We start from the raw sequence: 22,505 nt of genomic DNA, 5'->3' as shown, positions 1-22,505 counted from the left end.
GAGGCTAAAGAAGGGGTTGTCACTGGATCTGTTCTGTCCAAACACTATTGAAGCAAGAAACAGATTTGGGCACTACCTAGGGCACTGCTGATTAAATTTTATCTTCATGTCCCTTCCAGCACTCCATAAATCTTAGGCCCCAAGACTGGTTAAAACTTTCTCTGATCCCACCCTGACCAGTGTGACTCAGTTGGTCAGATGTCATCCTGCAAAGCGAAGGGATACTAGTTTGATCCCCAGTCAGGGCACATGATGGGTTGTGGGTTCAGTCCCTAGTCGGGGTGTATTTGAAAGACAACTGATCGGTTTCTCTCTCTCACATTGATGTTTCCCTTCTTCTCTTTCTGCCTCCCTTCTCCTCTCTCTAAAAATAAATTAAATTAAAAAGTTTTCAAAAAGTTTTTCTTATCCTATTATAACATTTAGTGATATGTTCAACTAACAATTCCTCTTTTAAAGAAATGATATCCTGGCTGGTGTGGTTCAGTGGATTGAGTCTCAGCCTAAGAACTGAAAGGTTACTGATTCAATTCCTGGTTATGGCAAATGCCTAGGCTGCAGGCCAGGTCCCCAAATGGGGCCATGTGCAAGTCAACCGATTAGTGTATCTCTTGCACATCAATGTTTCTCTCCCCCTCTTTCTCCCTCCCTTCCCCTCTCTCTGAAAATAAATAAATAAATTTTTTTTAAAAAAGGCTCAGTGGAATACCACATTAAAAAAACACAAAAACTAAAATAAAGAAATGGTACTTGGTCTTGCCAATAGTAAAATTGGATACATTTTTTAATGGATTGATCTACAAAACTGAGGACTGTGTAAATAAGGACTCCATCTTCGATTTTTCTAATGATTTACTCAAGCTTTCACCTGCCTCAATAACAAATTCCCAGTATCTACTGCTTGAAACTTCCCTTGCCCACTGATTGGACCGAAGCTGTGAGATCCAAGTGTCCCACAGGGGCAAGTTCGACCACAGTGTAAGATGGCCCAGAGCTTCTTCCAAGGGGTTATTGTATTAACTTTATCCTTCCAGGCCTGGGGTAAATATCTTTCTCTGTGATCTTGAGAGCAAATATTGCTATTTAAAAATCTATCCTCTTTCTTCTCTCCATTTTTTCTATCTACTTTTCTTATAAAAAGCCACAGTTAAGATTTCCTGACCTTCCTCTACCTGGAGAATTGACAGAATGAAGGAAATCTCATGTGCTGATAAATTCAAACACCTAAGCTCTTGGTCTGAGGGAGAAAATACTTTAGCTCTGATGTGTACCCTTTCTTGATGTTCTCTTTGGGCTTCCCTTTTCTCCCCACAGTAGTGACTCCTTGGCACGGGCAAAGTAGTCACCTGTGTAGCCTCGCTTAGCCCACCCTACAACCACCTCGGGATTTTGAATGAAGAACATCAGGAGTGCACTTTGCTCCCTCTCTTTCCTCTCAGGGAGAAAAGTATCTTTTCCTTGGACCTTTAATCAGCACTGGCTGGCTCAAGATCAGGTTTGAGCATTCATGGACCCTGAGTCACATAAATCCCCACCACAGTTTACAGACACTGGAGAATAAACAGTATAAGTGATATGAATTGAGAAATCCGGTTAATGTCCAAACACCTTTCAAAGGAATTTAGTCTCCCTTGTCTGTCAAAGAAATGTTCTATGGATCTTTAGTTTTAGTTACTTAGTTTGTGTCGTGCCAACATGCTGTCCCCCACATATCTTATAGAGTTTGCAAGAGCCGCAAGTTCTCTGGCTCCTGCCACCTGTACAGACCCACCTCCCACCACTCTCCCTTTGCCCACTGTACTCCAGCCACGCATCTCCCTGTTTCATAAGGGCTCTGTGATGTTTTTCACATCAGAACATGCATGCGTGCTTTTTCCACTGTGATGAGTGTTAATGCTACTTATGTTCCACCCCCCAAACATCTACTCTGAACAAACACAAATATTTGTCCGGATCTTTCGTTCCATAATGCAGGTATTCTTGTCTGATTTGTGATTGCTGCCCTTTTGGTATTTAGAACAGTTATTGGCACACACTAGGTATTCCATAAATATTTGTTGAACAGATCAATGTTAGCACATTTGTAGTCTCTATTGAGGAAATAAGGCAATTGGGCAATTGGGAAGAAAGAATGTTATAACTACAATAATAGGCAGGGGCAGCTAGGAAAGGGAACGTGAGCGGACAAGCTCAGAGGTCTCCTGGTCAGCATAAAGGCCATTGCTGGGAGCAGCGGCTCCTCCTAACAATCTGGCACCAGTCAGAGCAATGAGTCTTCTCTTCGCAAACAGCAAATTCATTTGCAAATGAAAATGAATAAAACTTTATAGAAATATGAAATTGCAAATGGAAATGGCTAGTTGGGGCCCTTTGTAGCAATTATGCAAAATACATTCATTTTCTTGTTTTCATATGCAAGTAAAAAAGATACTTTATTTTTGCAATTTACTCAGGGTGGCTTAACAAGGCTCAGAGGTTTGCATGCATTTTGGCAGGCTGGTTCATCCAATTTTCCAATCAGCTAGAAGGGCAGTGTGGTTTTATCAAGCACCAGGATTCGTCCAATGTAGGAAGCGAGTTTACTTTGAACTCTTGATTTCTGTGTATTTTATGAACTGATAAATGTTATGGTCAATTATCAAAATAAGTTCTCTGAGATGACATTGAATTGTGTATACTGGCGCAGTGGTAACAGAGGCATGCACACCCTTTTACAGGCTGCCCTTGTTGCCCCCAACTCATCTCATCCTAATACCTTCAGGCAGCATTTCAACAGTCTTGTGTCTTAAGAGATGAGTTTTCAATCATAGTATTGGGTACATGGTGATAGTGTTGTATATTAGTGGCAGCTGAAGCTGGGTATAGTAGTGGCTAAGATAAGTATCGCTGGAGTCAGACAGACTTGTGTTAGCACCCCAGGTCTGCCTCTTGCTCCCCACAGGAAGGCAAGAGGAGTATTGCTTACTCATACCAAATCTCAGTTTCCTTGTTCATTAAATGGGCACAATGGTGATAAGATACATATGTAGTGCCTGGCATACAACAAACTCTATATTGGTGGTAGCAAAAAAGAGTAGTAGGAAAAGCGTGTCTGGATACACTGGAAGGAGCAGAGATATTGAGGTCCACACAGACCCTGCTTATAATCCCAAAACGAAGACGTGCTCCATATTCTTGGGCAACTCACTTGATCTCCCTGAAAGCCCCAACTTTCTCATCGGTAAAATAAAGATGACAGCCTCCAATTTCCCCATATTGCTTTTGAGATCAGTTTTGTGTGCTTTCGTGCTTGTAAAGATTCCTACCTTTGATTCATGAGAGTTTGATTCATGAAATATACTAAAGCAAAAAGGCAGTTGGTGGTAGTGTTACTGTTGTCTTTACTCATTAGTCTCTTTATGCCTTAGTTTCCTTATCAATAAAACATAATGATGATGAAAATCCCTTCGAATGCTGCAATTTGTCCACCCTGTGATTCATCCCTCCCAGATGTAACTTTACTGCTGGGAGCACTGGCCTTCAGCCCGGGCTCTCGGCTCCTGTCTTACCCTCTCCCCCTGTGCCCTCATTAACTACTACTCTTCACAATTAAATTGTGCAATGAGTGTTGAGTACCTGGGATGAAAGAATTCTAGCTCACCACTCTGAGTATAAATTTTCACCAACAGCCTTTCTAGCTAGATCATAATTCAGGGGCCATTAATCACCCACCTGGCCTCCAGGACCCAGCAGAGGCAGAGGAGTTAATAAAGACCTCTTAGAGAAAAGAAAAAGCATCGCAGCCATTATGGGGAGACCTTTTAGTGACCATGGAGTGGCTACAGACTGCTGGAGAGAGCTATGGGTAATTAGAGACCTTAGGGCTAGATACAGTATTGAATCTACCAGATGTAGCAGAACTTACTGTCTTATATGAAGGCAGAGACAGGGTCTGTCTATATGATCTAAAGTAAGAACTGCTGGGCAAGAATGCCATCTTGTATCTGTAAGTGCCCCCCGCCCCCAACAAAACCAGCTGTCCTAACAGTTGAAAGTCTACCAAGACAGATTAGTTTCTCTGAATCATTATTAGTAACTTTAATTAAGATGATAATATTAATCCTACATAATATTTTAAAGCACTTTATAATTTAGAAACTACTTTCAGTTTATTATATTTAACCATCAAACCAGACAGGCAAGAGATAAATTGTACTCTGATTTTACAAAAGAAACGGCTGAGGCAGTGAACGTGTATGTGGTTTTCCAGTGTTCTCGCCGCCACTACATGGAAGCTCAGGCTCGAAGACTGAACAGCAAGCATGAGCACACTGTTTACACTGAGGAAGAATTTTCAGGTCCAAGGGCAGTTAAGCACTGACAATAACAATTGAGAAAAGTGGTAGGAGAGAGTTAAACAAAGAAAAGATGTTGGTTTCTTGGAAAGAAACTAGCTGCAGTTTTGTCTGGAGACAGAGAAATATTGTAAATGCCGTTGGGTGCCATGTTTTGTTTCATCTCATGAGCAACAATCACGGTAAATTGGATGGAGAATATGTCCTGGTTTTGACAGACCTGCGTTTGCTTCTCAACTCCATCTGTCTTTTTTTTTTTTTGAGATGTTGAACCTCAGTCCTCTCAACAGAAAACTAGTGTAGAATACCAACCGTGCTACGTATAATGAGCCTTAAATGAAATAATTTATGGGGAGTGACTGGCACATAGCAGGTGCTCAAATAACGATACACATGATTTATTTTATTGAACTCTGCTCTTCCTTAGTCATTGTTTTACACAACTATAATAGTAATGAGACTTCAGGCTCAAATGAAAAAAAAAACTAACTCAAACAAGAACCAAGTAAATACATTTATTGGCTGTAAAAGTTAAAACTTCCATTCGGCATTGGATTCCAGGGCACATCTGGTGTTATTCTTAGGATACAAAGGAATTCATGTGATGTAACAATGGACCCCCAGATGTCTCAGTGGTTTAACATTCAGAGAATTGCTTTTTGGCTTATGGTGCAAACACTGATAGTTTCAATTATCGTTCCATAAATAGTCACTTTCCTTCCCCTCCCACTGTGATTGAGTGTACTCTCCACCCCACTGAAGTTGGGTTCAACTATGACTTGTTTGGCCAGTGCAACACTGGCAGACAACACATGAGCAGAGGCCACACACAGATGTATCCAGCTCAGCTTGGGCTCTGACACTCCTGTGATGTGCCATGAAAGGAGTATGGTGGAGGAGCTATTGCCCATACACCTGGCTCCAGACTGGGATGCACAGAACGTGTCTCATGGCCTGGGTAGCAGCTGCTGTAAGGAGAGTAAGAGACACATGAAACAGACCTAAACCCAATCTTCAGCCTGGATCCTGGAGTCCATCCTAACCCAACTAAGTTGTGATTAATCCACAGACCTTTGAATGTGAGAGGAAGTGGTCAGTGTTTAAACCACTGAATTTTGGAATGATTTGTTATGCAGCTCTATTGCAGCAAGACACATATCAAATATGGGTTAGCTGTTGGTGGGAGGGGTCCTCTGCTCTGCTAGGGGACTTAGGCCAACAAAGTCTCCATCTCCTTTGTCTAACAGTTTTATTGCAGTGTAATAGACCTACAGTAAACTACACATATTTAAATTGTGCAATCTGATACATTTTGACGTATGCATCTCCACAATCACCACCACCACAATCAAGACAACAATTGTCCATTGCCTCCCAAAGGTTAATCATAGATCTCTGTGATCTCTTCCTAACTCAATCCTTACCCCTCACCTCTATCCTCAGGCGACCATTGGCCTTACTTTCTGTTACTGCTCTTTGGTTTGCCTTTTGTAGAAGTTTTTATAAATAGAACCATTCATCTGGTATTCTTTTGTCTGGATTCTCTAAATCATCATAATTATTTTTAGATTCACTCCCATATTGTGTATCAATTATTTATTCCTTTAAATGGTGGATAGTATTCCATTTTATAAACCAAGTATAAAATTTTAATCCATTCACTTACTGATAAACATTTGGGTTGCTTCCAGTTTTTTACTGTTACGAATATTTGCATAGAAGTCTTCGTATGGACATATGCTTTCATTTGTATTGGGTGATACCTAGGATTCGAGTGGCTGGGTTACATGGCATTTGTATGTTAACTTTCAGTCACCTCCTCTTTTGGATATGCAAATCATCACTTCCCTGGAAGGTATGTCACTTCTACTCACAGAGCACCAACCTGACCAGGCCACACATCCCTGCCTCTCTACAGAGGGCTGCAGAGCGTGGGGGGCTCCTCCTCATCAAGCTTTTTGCTCTTAGCATCTCAGTTCTGCTTTCCTCTCTGGTAGTCAGGCTTCATCCTTGGTCAGGATTTCATTACAAGGTGACCAGAAGGTCACTGCAATATCAGGCTAAACTTTCACTAGATCAGCACCTTCAGGGAAAAGAAAATACCTTTTCTTCTTACATGTTTTATCAAAGTCCAATGGTCACTGTCATTTGACTGACTAGAGTGCCATGATTATTCATGAACTATGACCACGGAGATGAAATAAGCCAATTGTCACATGAGAACCAGGAAACGGGAGCAGCTCTCCTATATAATATCCTCAGAGGGTTGAGGAAGGATGATCCTCCAAACAAAAAGCAAGAAAGATCCTTCTGCCAAAATAAGGAAGAGAGAGGCAAACACACACTTAAATGCACAAACAAAAAATATTTACGTCTTTGTTTCATACCAACGGCCTCTCAGTGTTAAATTGAATCACGCCACTTAACCCAATCTCCTCTTTCTGTCTTTCAGTGGACTAAGCTGTTTGCTATTATGTTAAAGCAATGCCAGATTTTGGGTTCATCCATCCATATAAAAGGAAATTAAAGCTATGGGGGGTGTGAAAAAGAAAACACAAAACAAGGCAGAATAAACCCTAAGTTTCCATCTACCTCTCAGATTCTATCAGTCTGTGGTTCTGCAAACCTTGTTGTATTATTGTAGGATTCTGTGATACTAGCATTTCAGCACGCCTGGATCCTGGAGGCAGCGTGCGTTCCTGAGCAGTCCACACTCTAATCTCGTTACCGACTTCAGATCATGAGGTTGATACATCCCTGAGGACAGATTGACATTTCGATGCTCCTAGTTAGCAAAAACATGAACTGAGGAGGCTGCATTAACAAGCAAATAAATTTATGGTAGGCTGGCACTAAAACGAATCTCGCTGTTCGTCGGCAGCTTTTAAGAAGTGAAATATGCGTGTGACCAATAGAATTGGGGGAGCTTTCTGTTCAAAAAGATCTTTCTCCTCTGTTTCTCTAAGATGCAGAGAGAAGGGGAAAAAAATGTGGCAGATACCCTGAGGCCACTGTAAGGAATTCAAGGGATCTTTTATTGTTATCTCTACTGCTCTTACTTCAGCTGTTGAAGAACAGCATGTATCACCACGCACTCACTTTGTTCTGCCCATAGATCCCAAAGGTTTCAGTGTGCCACCTCCTAACAGTCACCACCTCATACTCAATTTCCCAGGATTTCTTTTCTACAAGAGCGTAACCTCTTGATGCCCTTTGTTTTTCTGAGAAGTAGCATTGAATACTGGGAATACAGGGCTTTGGTGTTGGGAAATCTAAGTTTGAATCAGTGATCTCATACCAACTCTCTGAACCCTTGAGCAAGTGGTGACAAGTCTCGGCGTGCTCATTTGTAGTAGCTTCACTGAGAAGATTTAGTGAGCCATCATATAAGGTAAGATGTTGGGGACAGAGGAACAGTATGATAAATGATAATTCTCTTCCATCACTCTTTGCGGTCCCTAAGGAATTTAAACAAGTTCCCTAAGGGATTTTAAATTTCTTTAAATAGTTTTAGTGCTAGGTGAGTAGACAAAGCATGGAGGCATGCTTTAAGATTTAAACAGCAGCTCTGTGTTCTCAGACTGTTTGCTTTTGATTGACACCAAAATCAACATGGTAATTAGACCAACTGGATTTTCTGGGATAATCTTAACTGAAAAATCCACTCTTTAAAAACCAGTATTTCAAAGTCTAAACTATATTCAGAACTCATACATTGAAATGGTTCCTAACACTTTTTTTGACAATTGGGTGATCAGGAGATATAACCGGGACTTTCCTTTCCTGATGCTTGGTACATAAAAGGTCACTAAAATCTCATAACATTGGCCATATTGGGCATAGCAAGAACCATACAACAATTCAATAACCATAAAACATATCATGATTAACTCCTCTATTTTATAAATGAGAAATCTGAAGATCAAATGTATGAAACAATTCACCCTAAATCAGCATTTAGTAAGATATAATGCTGTGTCAACCAAAGAGAAAATGGTAGATACTAAGGAACTCTGGAAACTGGGGAAAAAAAATGTACATTAGTCTATTATAGTGATAATTATTTTGTCTGGTACAAGGTCAGCAAGAATTTTGGTAACATGCTAAAGAGATGTCCCCTTTTTCCAGCGTGGGTGTTTAAAAATATGGCACAAATTCCTCTATGCATGTACCTATGCAATGTGACACTGCCCATCCAACACCCATCAGGAGGTGGAGTCTGTTTCTCTGCCGCTTGGGAATGTTGAACTCTTTTAAATGCGTACCAGCCTGTGCCATGCTTGGACCAAAAGACTAGACGTTGTGTGATTTTTGAAGAAGGTCACAAGAAGGCTTTCAGCTTTCTCTCACAATCTCTTACAACCCAGCCCCCATGTGCCGAGGCCTAAGGTAGCCAGGTGGGGAGATTTCATGGAGGAGAATCCAGGTGCCTAGGTTAACAGCCCCAAAGAACTGCTAGACATGAGTGAGGTCATGAAACACCACCCAATCAACCTACCGGTGTACCAGTCAATCAAAGATGTGTTTAAAGGTCAACAAAAACTCTTAAATGAGGTCATTTCTCACTTCTATATAGCGAACTCCTCCTCAAGATTTTTTACCCACAGTATCCTTCGAAATTAGTAACTTAATATAATAGCAGAATATTAGAATTTAAAGGAACCTGAAAAGTCACTAAGTGTGTGCATAGGGTGATTTTTTGTCCCTTAGTATTCACAAAGTTATTTATATGCCATCTTCTCACATAAAAGGAAGTCCATATTGGTAACATATGATCACTCTACAGAGAATCTCTGGTAATTTCTGCTTGAATACTTCCAGCCATAGAAGTACTTCTAGCTCTTGACTTCTGAATCCTACCCATTCCATTGTGGAGGGCGTGCTCCAACTGATTTAAAGTATTTCCTTATATTAAGAAGAGACCTGCTTTTTCATATCCCCCACCTGTCAGTCTCTAATGTTTGAAGACAGCTATCATGATTAACTTCCCTCCCATCACTAAACTCAGCTCACATACCTCATATAAGAATGAACACACAGACATAGACACACACACAACCAGTGATTTTTTTCCCTGGGTCACAAGTTCCAAACCCTCCAAACATCCCTTGGGTGCAAGAGTTGAAGGATTCTTGGTTATGCTTTGCTATCCTCTTCTTTGAATATAAACTTGCAATAAAATGTGAGAATTAGCCTTTGAGAGGGGTGCCCAACCCATGGCCCACGACCCACATGCAGCCCAGGATGGCTATGAATGCAGCTAAACACAAAATCATAAATTTACTTAAACTTTTCTTTTGCTCATCAGTTTTCATTAATATTTGTATATTTAATGTACAGCCCAAGACAACCCTTCTTCTTCCAGTGTGGCCCAGAGATGCCAAAAGTTTGGACACCTAAGTCATTCTCTGTGACTCATTCATTACCCAGAACCTTCCCATTTCATGGGATTCTTAGTAAAACTTTTAAATTTTTTGGCAGCCACATTCAAGTATCATAGATTTTGTTTATAGGGATATTGAACAGGAAATTGTTATCTGTCAAGAATGGAATAAGAGAAAATGAGTTCATTTCTAAGTGTAAAAATCAAAACTTCTGTTGCAGCAAAGAAATGCTTTTTTGCTGCAATGGAACTTACTGAGGCTTTGAAAGAGTATGTGAGTTGCTGATGGGGAACGTGGGCTCCAGAGTCTGATGGAACCAAGTTCAATCTGGTTCTATTGTTATCCAAACACCCTCATGTGAGTTTTTTAAAATAACTGTGTCTGTAATGTATAGATTGTGATGATACCTGTATAGTATGGCTGTAGTATAAACCCTTAACACAATGTGTGGCACTTTTAAAATGTTCTTAATGAATGCTTACTTTTATTATTTGGAATTACACATAACTGGGATCAAACTATAGCTGGTGTTAGGTAATCAAAGTACCAAATAGCTAGTATAATTTGAGTGAGTTTCTTAACCTCTTTGAACACAATTCTTTATTTTTATGATCAGTTTAATACAACTCCATAGGAATGCTATTTTAATTGGAAGAGTCAAAAGTTGATAAAGCATGGGAAAGAGTTCTGGAAAACAAGAAAACACCTAAGTGTGACATAAGTCTACAACAGATATAGTCCTTGTTCTCACGGATTTGTATCTAGTGCAGAAGATGGCCAAGCATATTGTCATTTTAATAAAAGTTATATAGGGAGGATCACAGTACTTGGGAGCCTCTCTACCAAACGTAGGGAAATGATCAAGCAAGATATTCCAGAGGAAATGACGTCTAAATTTATATGGGCAGGATGAGCAAATGAGAGTCAGATGAAGAGCTGTGTTGGGGGTGCAGAGAGGAAGCAACGGAGCAGGAGTAAGGGGAGCCTTGGAGTGAGAGAGCGTCCGGCAAATCTGAGAATTAGAAGAAGTCCAAAATGACTAGGGTTACAAGTATATACCAGAAACTACATGAAGCTCCTTAAAATTATTATTGTAATAGACCCTTCTATAGCCCTGTGAAATAAGGCCACCATCTTCATTTCAGGAATAAGAAAACTGAATCCCAAGTAAAGGCCATGACTTACATAAAGTTTAAATAAAAGAGCCAGGTTTGAAACTTGAGTATTCTGGTCCCAAAGCCATTGTTCTTCCACTGACCAAGAGAAGAGCTCAGAAATAGGAAAAAAAGTTTGAGGAGTCAATCCTCTTGACACCAAGGTTTCCAACCACTGGGCTGGAGAGGTCAGGGTGGGCAGGTAATCATGTGCCTTTGATACATACTTGTTAATGCTAGCATGATGGAGACAGGAGTAGCTAATGCCATCCTTTCCAGAGATCGCTTAAAGCTCATGCCTTCTGGAACAAAGGAATAGTCTTTGGCAAGCATGATTCTCAGGTGGTCCAGGTGCTTAGGAAACTTAAAAGAAGCTGTGAGAACAGAATAGGCAGGCTAGGCTGCACAGTGAGAAACATGTCTTTATACAAGATCGTGAATATTTAGACCTGCTCAGCAACTGCAGCCTCTCTGAGAGTGTGTGTTCTACCATGAGTGATTACAGCTTTCTGTAAGCACAAGTGGCCTTCCTGATAAAATTCAGCTCTAGGGAATTAAGGAAGAGGCCCTCATTTGGTTATTTTACAAGGCCTTTCCTATCTCAGGCCAGCAGCTATATTGTTCTGTGGCTGCCTCAAAAGACCCTCTCTGGAAAGACTCACACATTCTGTCCATGAGCCTTATCAGCCTCCCTCAGACCAACTCATTTGCCTAATGGTGTCTCCACAAAGGCAGCAGAAAGCTCCAAATCTGAGCTGAGCAACTTCTCACTTTTGGCGGGCCAATGGGAACTCCTTTGGCCTCTGTGTTGGAGGCTCAGAATTCATGGGATATCCCATTCCTCCAAAGCTTGACCTGGTTGTGGTCAGCCACAAACCTGAGAACTTCTTGGGATTCAGACACTCATCACCCACTGAGTTCTCCAACATTCTTGAGCTGGCATTTCACCTAATGATGTCATGGACAGCCTCTTTCTTCTCTCCTTATATTTGACTGTGACAGATAATCAGGGAATAGATGAGGCAACACTGTGTGATAGGTAAACAGTTTTCCAGTCAAACAAATCTACCAATCCTTCCGATAACTGGATGTTTAATCTTGTATGTTACTTAAATTTTCAAAGCCTTGTTCTCATTTATAAAACAGGGATAATAAAATCTGTTTGATAGAGACAATGTATTAGATGATATTATGCCAGAAAAATGCAGGATGTTAACTTATTTGGTCAAGAGATGTTAAGTGTGTTTTTAGTTACCTTCAGTATGATTTTCCTCCGAGGAAGAATAAACAAAGAGAAATGCATGGAGTTCAATAACAATGGTTTATTTATTTTCTCCCTAGTATTGATATTTGATAAGTTTGATGTTCGAGAAATCATTTGTTTAAATTCAACCAAACATCTACAGAAGACGTTGGAAATTCAGAGAAGGCCGCTCGTTTGGAATGAGAACACCAGAGTTTATTTTATGGGACCTTAGGAGACCTGCACTGGGGTGTAGTGCCAGTCAGCAATACTTGACATTGAGTAAGTTACTTCACCTCACTACGTGCCAGTTAGTCCTGCAAAATGGGTATAATGATGCTCTCAGATATTTGGCAATTATAATCATGAAACAATACAATTGGAAGTCCTCTACAAAATAGAAGACTTCCAACTCAGTAATGGAGCACAAATATGTATTAAGATATTGAATCCTTCCTGTCGTAGGCACTCCACTTATATTCTCTCTGACCCCACTGTGGAGCTCTGTGAAGCAGAGCTGAAGATGACAGTAGTTAAGGGTCTTGACAAATGTCACACAATCTTACTCTATCCTTCCAGTTGTTTGGGTCAATGTGGAAGGTACCCAGGATGGCTCTCTTCCCCCCCCCCCCCCCCCCATATCAAGTTCTTCTAAAAATTATAGTTAGTTCTACCCTCAAAATACATCTAGAATCTGATTATATCCCATCATCTCTACTTAAGTCCCATTACCACTTGCCTAGCCTTCCATATGGTATCCCTAACCACACCTCTTGTCTTCTCCCAGGATGCGGCTTTTAGAACTTCAGTTGACCTGGGTCAGTCCTCCAGTCAAAACATCCTCATGGTTTTCCGTCACAGTCAGGAAGCTAAAGTCAAATGATGCTCCCAAAGGCCTGATGTGTCCGATTATTTTCTACCTCCAAGACCTTGAGTCAAGCCTCACTACTCCCCACTCGGCCCACTCTGCTCACCCCTACTACTTCATGTTTTTGCCTTTCATTGGTTAGGACACATGTGCCTCTGTGGGAGGGCCTTTGCACTTGCTCCTCCCTTGGTCCAAAACCCTTTCCTCGCATGGCTCACATTTCCACTTCACCCAGGTCTTCTCACATGTCAGCTTACCAGAGAGGTCTCCTCCGATCACTCCACAGAGAAGGCAACCCTCCCCCTCCTGCCACTCACCAAGTCCTTTTGTGTTTCATCTTAACGCCTGCTGCCACTTGCTACACTATTAGGTACATTTTCAATTTATTAACTTTTTTGCAACACTAGAACACAGCTCCATGTGGAGTAGGAGTAAATTTCTTCTACCCAAACTTATAGAATTACACTTCACACGAAATTAAATGTATTCTTTTTAAAGTATAGTTAGCTGAGTTTTGACAAATCTACTATAATCAGATGTAGAACATTTTTATCACCTCCCAAAACTTCTCTGTTTCCCCCTCCCCATCGCAGGCAACAAACTGATCTGGTTTCTAGAACCATAGATTAATCTTGCCTTTTCTAGAATTCATATAAATGGAATCACACAGTATGTGCCCTTTTGTATCTGCTCTCCTTTGCTCAAAGTCATGTTTTCAAGTTCCATTCATGGTCTTCTGAATATTAGTGTTACTAAGTAGTGTTCCATTGTAATGAACATACCACCATTTGTTTATCTATGGACCTAGGATGGATATTTAGGTTGCAGTCAGTTCTGGACTATCATGAATGAATCTGCTATGACCATCCATGTGCAAGTCTTTGTGAATCTGTTTTCTCTTTCTTAGGTAAACACTCTGGAGTAGGATTGCTAGGCTGAGTGTGTGTTTATCGTGTCTCTAAATCACTATTTTTTGCTGCTGAATCCCCACTATCTAGAGGACATCTGATGTGTAATAGGTACTAGATAAATGTTTACTCATTGAAAAGCTTCAACAATTAGTAGTGAGAGCAGCTGTAAGTCCAGATCTCTCTGAGGCCCAAGCTCGAGCTCTGCCCACTCCTCCAAACTGACTGATCAGAGGAAAATTATTGATGCATAGCATCCGCCTCAGACTCCTGTGGGCAATGCCTGCGTGAGCAGCCCCCAAGAGTCCCCTGGTGAAACTGTTCATGATGGAGCGACCCTGACACAGGCAATGTTTCTCTGGCCTTTGTGTTTAACAGGCCCGGACTGACTGTTTCCTTCCATCAGGGAGCTGCCGTTATAATCTGCAGAGTTCTCCCTCTGCCCCTACTCTCACAATCCCATTATCCTCCAGCCCAGAGAGGCAAGCGACTCTGACAATGCTGTCAGCACAGAGACTCGTGGAAGTATTAAACTCACCACCTGATGACTACAATTAAAATTCCTCGCCTTTGATTTATTTTGGTTAGGGGGACGCAATCATTTAAGTTCTTGGAGATGGAGATAAGAGATGATATATGTCCCATCCATTTCCCTGATAGCAACACTTTCTGCTGCTAACACAGATGGAAAAGAAACTTCAATCACACTGACACTTGACTACCTGTAGAGAAGGAAAGATGAGGTGGTACAGGCAAAAAAAAGGAAGAGAAGGAGCAATCCAGGGGAAGGAGATAATGAGAAATACACATGATATTTCTGGTAATAGGATTTAAACCAAAAGGGATGCACATCTGTTGGATTTGCGGAACTGTCGTTTCCACTAAGAATGCAGCCCCCTTTTCCTCACAATTGAATAGAGTCAGATATCACCTTGAACATGGTATAATCTAGGGGTTCTTTTCGTGGGGGTCTAAGGATAAGCTTGTAGAGGATTCATGAGCTTCCTGACACTGAGGCAGTGGGACAGGAAAGGCACCTATCTTTCCTCAGACGTGAAAGTCAGAGGTGTTTAACAGCCATAAAAAAGGTTAAAATCAATGCACTGAGTCAGGAAACCCCTACATTTTACATTTAGGTATATTTAAATGCATCAAGATAAGGAACTTACTCATATTCATGTTGTTGATCATATTTAAGTCAGTCAAATTAGCACCCAAGTCTCCTGACTCATATTCAATCTGTTTTATATGCTGCCCTAATCTGCACACCTATTAGTAGGAGGAGTTATGATTTGGTCTGCATTTCAATCAGAACAGCACAATGACTCCTGGAGGTGGGCAAGGCAGGTGACAGATTCCATTTGACAGATGGTGAAAAGCAGCTAACACAGTCAACCTACTTCTTCAAGATGTACTTAGTAGACCTGCATTGGTGTGGCTTCAGGGGCCACGATTGCAGTCCCTCCTTCTACAGCATATCCTTTTACCCCAAGCCTCATCCCTCATCTCCAGCCCTACATAAGTGTGGGTGTGTCACTCAGGCTTGGGCCAATCCAAATGTGCCCCTCCTTCAGTGACTCTGATTGGTGCAAAGGGTAGACACGTGATCCAAGCTGAGCCCATCAGAAACCTTCTCTGGAATTTTTTGAAACTGAAATTGAAAGTAGTCAAAGATTGAGAAAGATGCCTCAGATAAGAGCGGTCTGCAGAGAGAAAGCTGGAAAAATAAGACCTACTTAGACAAGAACTGGGCGAGTGGGGAGATAAAACCCAAAAACAGTGTTTTGATCCCTTGGATCTTTCTTCCCAAGGTTCACTTTTTTAAAAAATCACTTCCTTATCAGTGAGCTTTCCAAGTATGCTCTTAATAACTCTCTTTTTGAGGGAGGTGAGTTAGAGGGGAATGTTTGGATAAGCTAGTTCCAGTTGGAAATCCCATCTGTAAATGAATATGCAAATCAGGTGACCCAAGAGGAGGCCTAGTCCCTTGGACACATTTTTCTTTTAGGAGAAAGGCTGTGATATCAGTCATAACAACCACTTCCACACTTGCAATGCCAATACGAAGCCGAAAGATGCCTGGGGGAGTTAACCGTTCTGCTGCACGCAGGACCCTTGAAGAAGAGCCACTCACTGTCCTAATGTCAAAGTTACAAAAGGGGTTTCTCATCCCTTTCCTCTCTCTCTCCGTTTCTCCTGCTCCTCACTCTCTTCCAGTACTCTTTCCCCAGATTGTCTTTGAATATCCGTGGAGTTCTGATGCCCCCTGCTGCTGGCTGCTGGCTTCTCGCCCGCTGGAAGATCCACACACTGCTTGCTCTGGTCGCTAGCTTCTCCCATTCTCAGTGTCTTCTACCTCCACACCGTCTGTGCTAGTTCTTTCTCCAGTCACGGTACATTTTTCTCTCGTATTCTCTAAGTGTCTGGCTCTGTTTCCTCCCCATTTTTTTCTGTGCCACTTGTGTCTGATTCCCTACGTCTGTGTTTCAGCATCTTTCCACCTCTCTCCTTCTCTCAACTTCGGTTTCTGATGGTGTTCTTCCTGACTCCACTTATATCTCAGTCCCCATCTTAAATCCCTGCCTTCCCGTCTTGCTCTGTGTCACAGGCCCAGCTTCTGCCACACACCCTCATCCTCATTCTTTGGCGGAATGTTCACTTCCACAGAGAAACACATGAAATCTTACCCCCGTGGTCCTAACACAGTTTAACAAGGAGGTGGTCAGCCTCACGGAGCAGTGGGGGTGGTTAGCTCCTTCCACAGAAGTGTCTGTGACTGAGCAACAAATCGCTTTCCCCAGGTTCTAGAAGGCGAGATTTCTTGTGCAGCCTTCGCCATCGATTTGCTCTATGACACCGGACGATTGTTTTCTCTTTCTGAGCGTCAGGTTTTAAAGATGTATGGGTGGTGGGGGGCAAAGTTGGGAAGGGAATGAGTATCAGAAGACCGTGGGCCTTCTGCTAGATTAGAGAAGGGAGCTATGGTTCTTGATTCTTGGGCTCTGTGTGAGAGGCTAGTACTTGTCACACCTGTGCCTCTGGCGTCCTCTGTATGAGGTGCCTGCTCAGGAGGTCCTGTTGACAGACAGATTCTTTTATTAACAAATAAGACTAATATTCCAAGGCGGCCACTGGCCTGAGTTTGTTTATCTGCCAGAGTGAGTCATCACCAGCATTTGAGATAAACACCCAAACAACCTAACCAAAGTGTGTCTTCATCCATCTGGGTTCAGAGAAAGGAGAACCGATACAGTTAAGGAAGAGCATGTGATTTGTAATAGCCCCCGTGACTTCCCAAAGGAGACTGCTGACTTGGGGGTAACACAGGAGGGTGTGTATCCAACATGACCGTATCAGGTGCATCGAACACCTGGTTTTCCCATCATGCTCACAATCATCCCTAAAGGTGTTATTTTAGGATAAGAAAACTGAGTGAGCTTCACGGAGATTAGTGCAGTTGACAGCCAGTAAGTCTGAGGGAGGGTTTAAAGCTTAGTCAGGTGCAGAAACTCAGGAATGTGAATCAAACACACAGGCAGGTCATGAGCAGACCTTGGGCCAGACTCGCGGCTTCCCTGGGCTGAAGGTCCTCCATCTGGACGATGAGAGAAACTCACCCTCTGGTGATCTAGTTTCTCATCAAGTTGTAACACATTAAGGTTCTGTCACTCTGTCTGTCACTCACTACCTTCCCTAAGATACATTAACGGTAGGTAGGATCAAAGTGTAAGTTAAAAATTAAATCTAACTTTGGTTGCAGAGAAATGTGAAATTTACCTATAGCGGTTTTCTACTGATGCTAAATTAAAAGTGTGAGCTGACATCTTTGTAACAGAAACGGATTGACAGATATATTCTTGGCTTTAAAAACGTGCTTTTCAGAGACAGACTCATAGATGGAGAGCAGATGACAGCTAGTGGTGGAGGGGGGGTTAGGGGGTGGAAGGACTGAGCAAAAAAGAAAAAGGATTCCTGGACATGGACAACAGGGTGGTGATGGCTGGGGTGAGGCAGGTAGAAGGGGACTAAATGATAATGGAAAAAAATAATAAAGATTACCTATTTAAAGATGTGCTTTTATATATGCATAGAAATGCAATGATGGTAAGAACAGTCTTCTGTATCATCCGTATAGTTCACAAGGCCCTCGCCATTGCTAGTCACCTTAGATGTGAACAGCACAGCGCCGTGAAGTGAAGGCTGGCTGAAAAAGTGTTCCAAGTGCTAGTTTCCAACCGATACGATCTTCAGTTTTCTGGATTTTGTGGGTGACGATTCTTCTGTGTTCTTTTTTTCTGGGGATCTAGACAGGAAATTATAGCAGATACATAAAAAGGAAGGTCAGAAGCCTGCTGTCCAAGTTTGTCCCTCCTTGTCCCCAATCCTTTTCAAGTGTATTTGATAGCCAGTTGTTCTACTACATATCAGTTTTCCACTACTATCAAAAGAGGCTCAACGTAATCTAAATGCTATGCTCCTTCGAGGTTATGAACTGACAGATCCACTACACGGCTGATTCATTGTATTGCATTCAAAAATGATGTATCGATTGGTATGAGTTACAAGCAGGTCAAAGCTGAAGTTAAAATCGGTCCACCACTTGCAGGATTCACCATCTTTGTCAGGCTTGCTACCATACCTCCCGGGTCTTCCTTCTAGTTCTTCTCTATCGACTCCTTGAGGCCCCATCTCGCTGTCTCGTTCTGCTGGGAGGGCAGCAAACCACTGCTGTTTATGCGCAGAAGGCAGCCATTCCAAAGGTCCTAGAGAATCGTGTTCAATAATTCTTGCAGATGCCAAATCACAGATAATATACGGTAACCTTAGATGTCCAAACACTGACACGAATGGTTTTCCTTGCTCAGTTTCAAGGGAGGCCGTACCTTCAAAATCTTCTCTCCTCTTAGAAAACCAGACATCCGTTTCAGTCAAAAGCCATCTTAAAAACCTACTCCAAGAAGGCACAACTTGAAGGAACACCCACTTCTTAAGAGCTGTGTATGTATCCATCTTCCTTGCATCACAAGTAGGTTAGATGAACCAGTGAGCTGCCTCGTGACATTTATACTGCGCTTTTTAAAAAGTTCAACATCCTGATGAGTCATCAAGTTGTTAAGCCATTCAAGGCATTTTTTTCTTTACAGAATCGAATCCATAGGTCCCTTCTGATGTGCAATAGCCACATATTACAGTTTTCACATTAATTGTTTCCTTCATTGTCTCCCCACACTGCTGTATCAAACCATCCGACTAGAGCCTCCAAGCTGCTGCCAAAATGGCAATAACTCACCTGGTCTTCATTGAGACATCAGCTCAATATAGTGACCCAAGTGCGAACTGCAGTGCCTCAACATCAGTATTCTGGTCAGGAATCTCCAGCTCAATAACACCCATGCTGGATTCTTTCCAAGAACCACCGAACATACTACAAAAGTAACCATATTGACATGAATACACTTCATGTAACCTCCACTCTTCTTGAGCACAACTCATTGTATTTTACTAATTTTTGTTGAATTTACTGGGGTGACATTGGTTAACAGATGTACATAGGTTTCAGGCACACAGTTCTATCATGCATCATCTGCGTACTGTGTCGTATGTTCAACTCCCAAAGTCAAGTCTCCTTCCATCACCACGTACCACCCCCCTTTACCCTCTTCCACCACCCCCATTCCCTCTCCCTCTGGTAACTCCCGTACTGTTGTTTGTGTCTATGGGCTGCTTTTCGTTTTGTTTTTGCTTGCTTGCTTTATTTATTTACTTGTTTGTTTGCTTGCTTGTTTATTTTTGCTCAGTCCTTTCACTTTCTTCACCCTGCCCTCCAACCTCCCTCCCCGCTAACAGCTGTCAGTCTGTCCTCTGTACCTAGGAGTCTGTTTCTGTTTTTGTCTATTAGCTTATTTTGTTCACAAATCTTAATGCCACTGTTTTCATCATTCAGAAATAATGTTTGATAAGTACATTTGGATGTACTCTTCCGTTTTTTTCTTCAAGGGGTGCTGAGGAGCCGCCGCCACTGCTCCTCCCCTTCCTCCTCATCCTCGTCTGTCTGGGAGTCAGGGTGACAGCAGCAGAGGGGCCCAGGGCTCCGCTTGCACTTGTGGCTGCTGGGCATTAACAGAAGCCTTGGCCAGCCCAGCCGTGTGGCCACCAGGTCCCAGCCTGAGGACTGAGCAACCCCGCCACCTAGAACCTGTCTCCTGCTGGGCTTGGGATCCCCCCTGGTGGCGCAGTGCTCTGCAGGGGGGCTACTCAGGGAGCCCAGGAGCCATGGCTCCTTGGGATTTTAGGGAATGCAGCCTTCCTCCCACCATGGCGCAGCCACTGGTCCCCACTCAGCCCAGGCGCCTACATGGCCACTTTGTCACGTGCAGCCCAACTGCTGCAGCTGAGACTACCACCTCCACCCCCACCCTGTGCATCTCTGCGCCACGTCTCCAGACCACAGGTCCTTGCCTCTTGCCTCCACAACAAAGCCTATAATCAACTTTTGATTTCCTGCAGTGATTAACATCTTGTCATTTTACATGTGGTAGATACTGTTTTTGTTTTTGTTTTCTGAAGGTAGAAAAAGTAAGGGGAAACAATTCAAGCAAGAAAGAGCAGAAGAGGGACATATAAAACACAGAAAAGGCCCTGGGTGGCATAGTGCAGTGGATTGAGTGTGGGCTGCAAACCAAAGTATCGCAGGTTCGATTCCCAGTCAGGGCACATGCCTAGATTGCAGGCCATGGCCTCCAGCAACCACACATTGATGTTTCTCTCTCTTTCTCTTTCTCCCTCCCTTCCCTCTCTAAAAATAAATAAATAAATCTTTAAAAAATAATAACAATAAAACACAGAAAAGAAGGAAAGAAGGGAAGAGAAATATTAAAAAGTGTTGTATTTTTATTACAGGACTCATTTAAGATGTAAAACATGCTTCATTATTAGCGCACCTTTTGCATTTCAATGCTGACTGCAGAGAAGAAGGACAAAAAATATGGAAAGGAGGGGAATTAGGAGCCAAGTGACTATCAAATTGAGAAAGACAGTTTCAAATTCCTCAAGTCAGAAAGCCATTCAGTATGAAAACAGCACTTGCTTTGCAGGGTTATGCCTTTGCAAACAACTTTCACAGGTGAATGTTTATCCTGCAAAGCAAGATGCCTCTATAGCCCCAATACACTCTTTCCGCCAGGTTCAGGGAAACCGTTCAGCACGCTGTAGCCCCTGGTGGTGCCATTCCCACTGTTGTTATCATAGCTTTCCCACAGCCTCCAAGGACAGATGCTGGCAATCGATACCGAACACCTCACACTTTAAGCCCATCAATGAAAAGGCTGTTACTATAACAGCAGCTATTTTATATGGCTACTGATTTCTTCTAGGCCTTCCAGACCCAAAGGTAGGAAATAATAACTGGTCATTTTTCATCAAGACAGACGATGCAGGAGGACAATTGGAGCCTATGCAAGCGCTGCCTGGGGAAAAGATAGACACCTCCCTCCTGGGAGGTTTCTGTGCATGTGCCCACGTGAAACTGTAACGGAGCGAACAGAGGCCAGTCCATGTGGTGCCTTGAGGCATGACCCAACAATTAGCATGGAGAGAAACAGGTTTCTATTTACTGCGGTGAAACCTTGGGGTTGCCGAGAGCACTCCTGCTCAGAGCCCTGTTCTCCCACGAGACCCAGCACTTCCCTTGCTCCCCAAAAGGCTGCAAGCCAAAACCATGCCCAGAAGTTCCCCGTGTCCTCATCTGTGCTTATGCCGGCTGTGCAAGCAGATCTCTGTCCTCTCTGGAATGTGCACTGCGGGTTTCAGAGTCTCCATCCTCTCGCAGCAGCTCTGTCCTTCGGGATCTGGGGTACATTGTCCTCAGCCTCCATGTTATGGTCCCAGAATACTTGTGCCACGTTACCCTGCATCGTGGCAAAGTCCAGGAAAGGCACAAGCCCCATAATAATGGTCTCTCCATATGTCCCAAGTCCCAAGAGTCCAGATGGAATCCAGAGCTGTGAGGCAGCAGGTCAACACCTTGCAGGGCAGGGTCCTTGGTTGCTTCCGAGTCAGCCAAAGCAGCAGCATGCCGATCTCTCCCTTACCATCCCAGGCTGCATGGCCGGATCCTGACTGCCAGCTGCCTAGCTGCGACATCATGGCCCTTTCTTCTCTACACTCACTCTGCCTAGATGGCTCCTGTCTCACTACCGGCAGCATGGCTGAGTCTCCCTCACTTGGCTGCTACCTATTCTCTCCACCCTTACGGCAGACCAGCCTCCCTCTGTCTTCCCACCCTCAGTTTACACCCTGACCCAGAGCTTCCTACGTGACCTCCTATGCAGCTTCTCCCCAGTGATCCAAATTAGCCAGTTCACTGCAGGATTTATATTCTCTCAGCTGCTGCCTTTAGTCAGGGTAAGAGTGACTCAGTGACACAGGGGTAACCGCCTCTCTGACTCCAGTGCAGGCACAGGACAAACCCCCAGTGTTACAGAACACACAAGGGGGGGGGGGGCCTGGGACGATATACTATTATTAAAAGAAGGCCCCAGTCCGTTATGTCCCCCGCCCTAGGAAAGACGTCTCTCAATGCCAGAGATTCATGAAAAGGAAAGAAAATGTTTAT

The 22,505-nt window shown here is 42.9% G+C and overlaps 1 pseudogene; it reads right to left on the bottom strand.

Annotated features, from left to right (window-relative positions):
• Window positions 1–18,115: 18,115 nt before the first annotated feature.
• LOC114513454 lies at window positions 18,116–22,033 on the bottom strand (annotated as a pseudogene).
• Between the last annotated feature and the right edge of the window lie 472 nt (window positions 22,034–22,505).

This window comes from Phyllostomus discolor, chromosome 3 (genome assembly GCF_004126475.2).
Source record: "Phyllostomus discolor isolate MPI-MPIP mPhyDis1 chromosome 3, mPhyDis1.pri.v3, whole genome shotgun sequence".
Lineage (NCBI taxonomy): Eukaryota > Metazoa > Chordata > Mammalia > Chiroptera > Phyllostomidae > Phyllostomus > Phyllostomus discolor.
The sequence above is the reverse complement of the archived record's forward strand: the minus strand, read 5'-3'. Positions and strand labels throughout refer to the sequence as shown.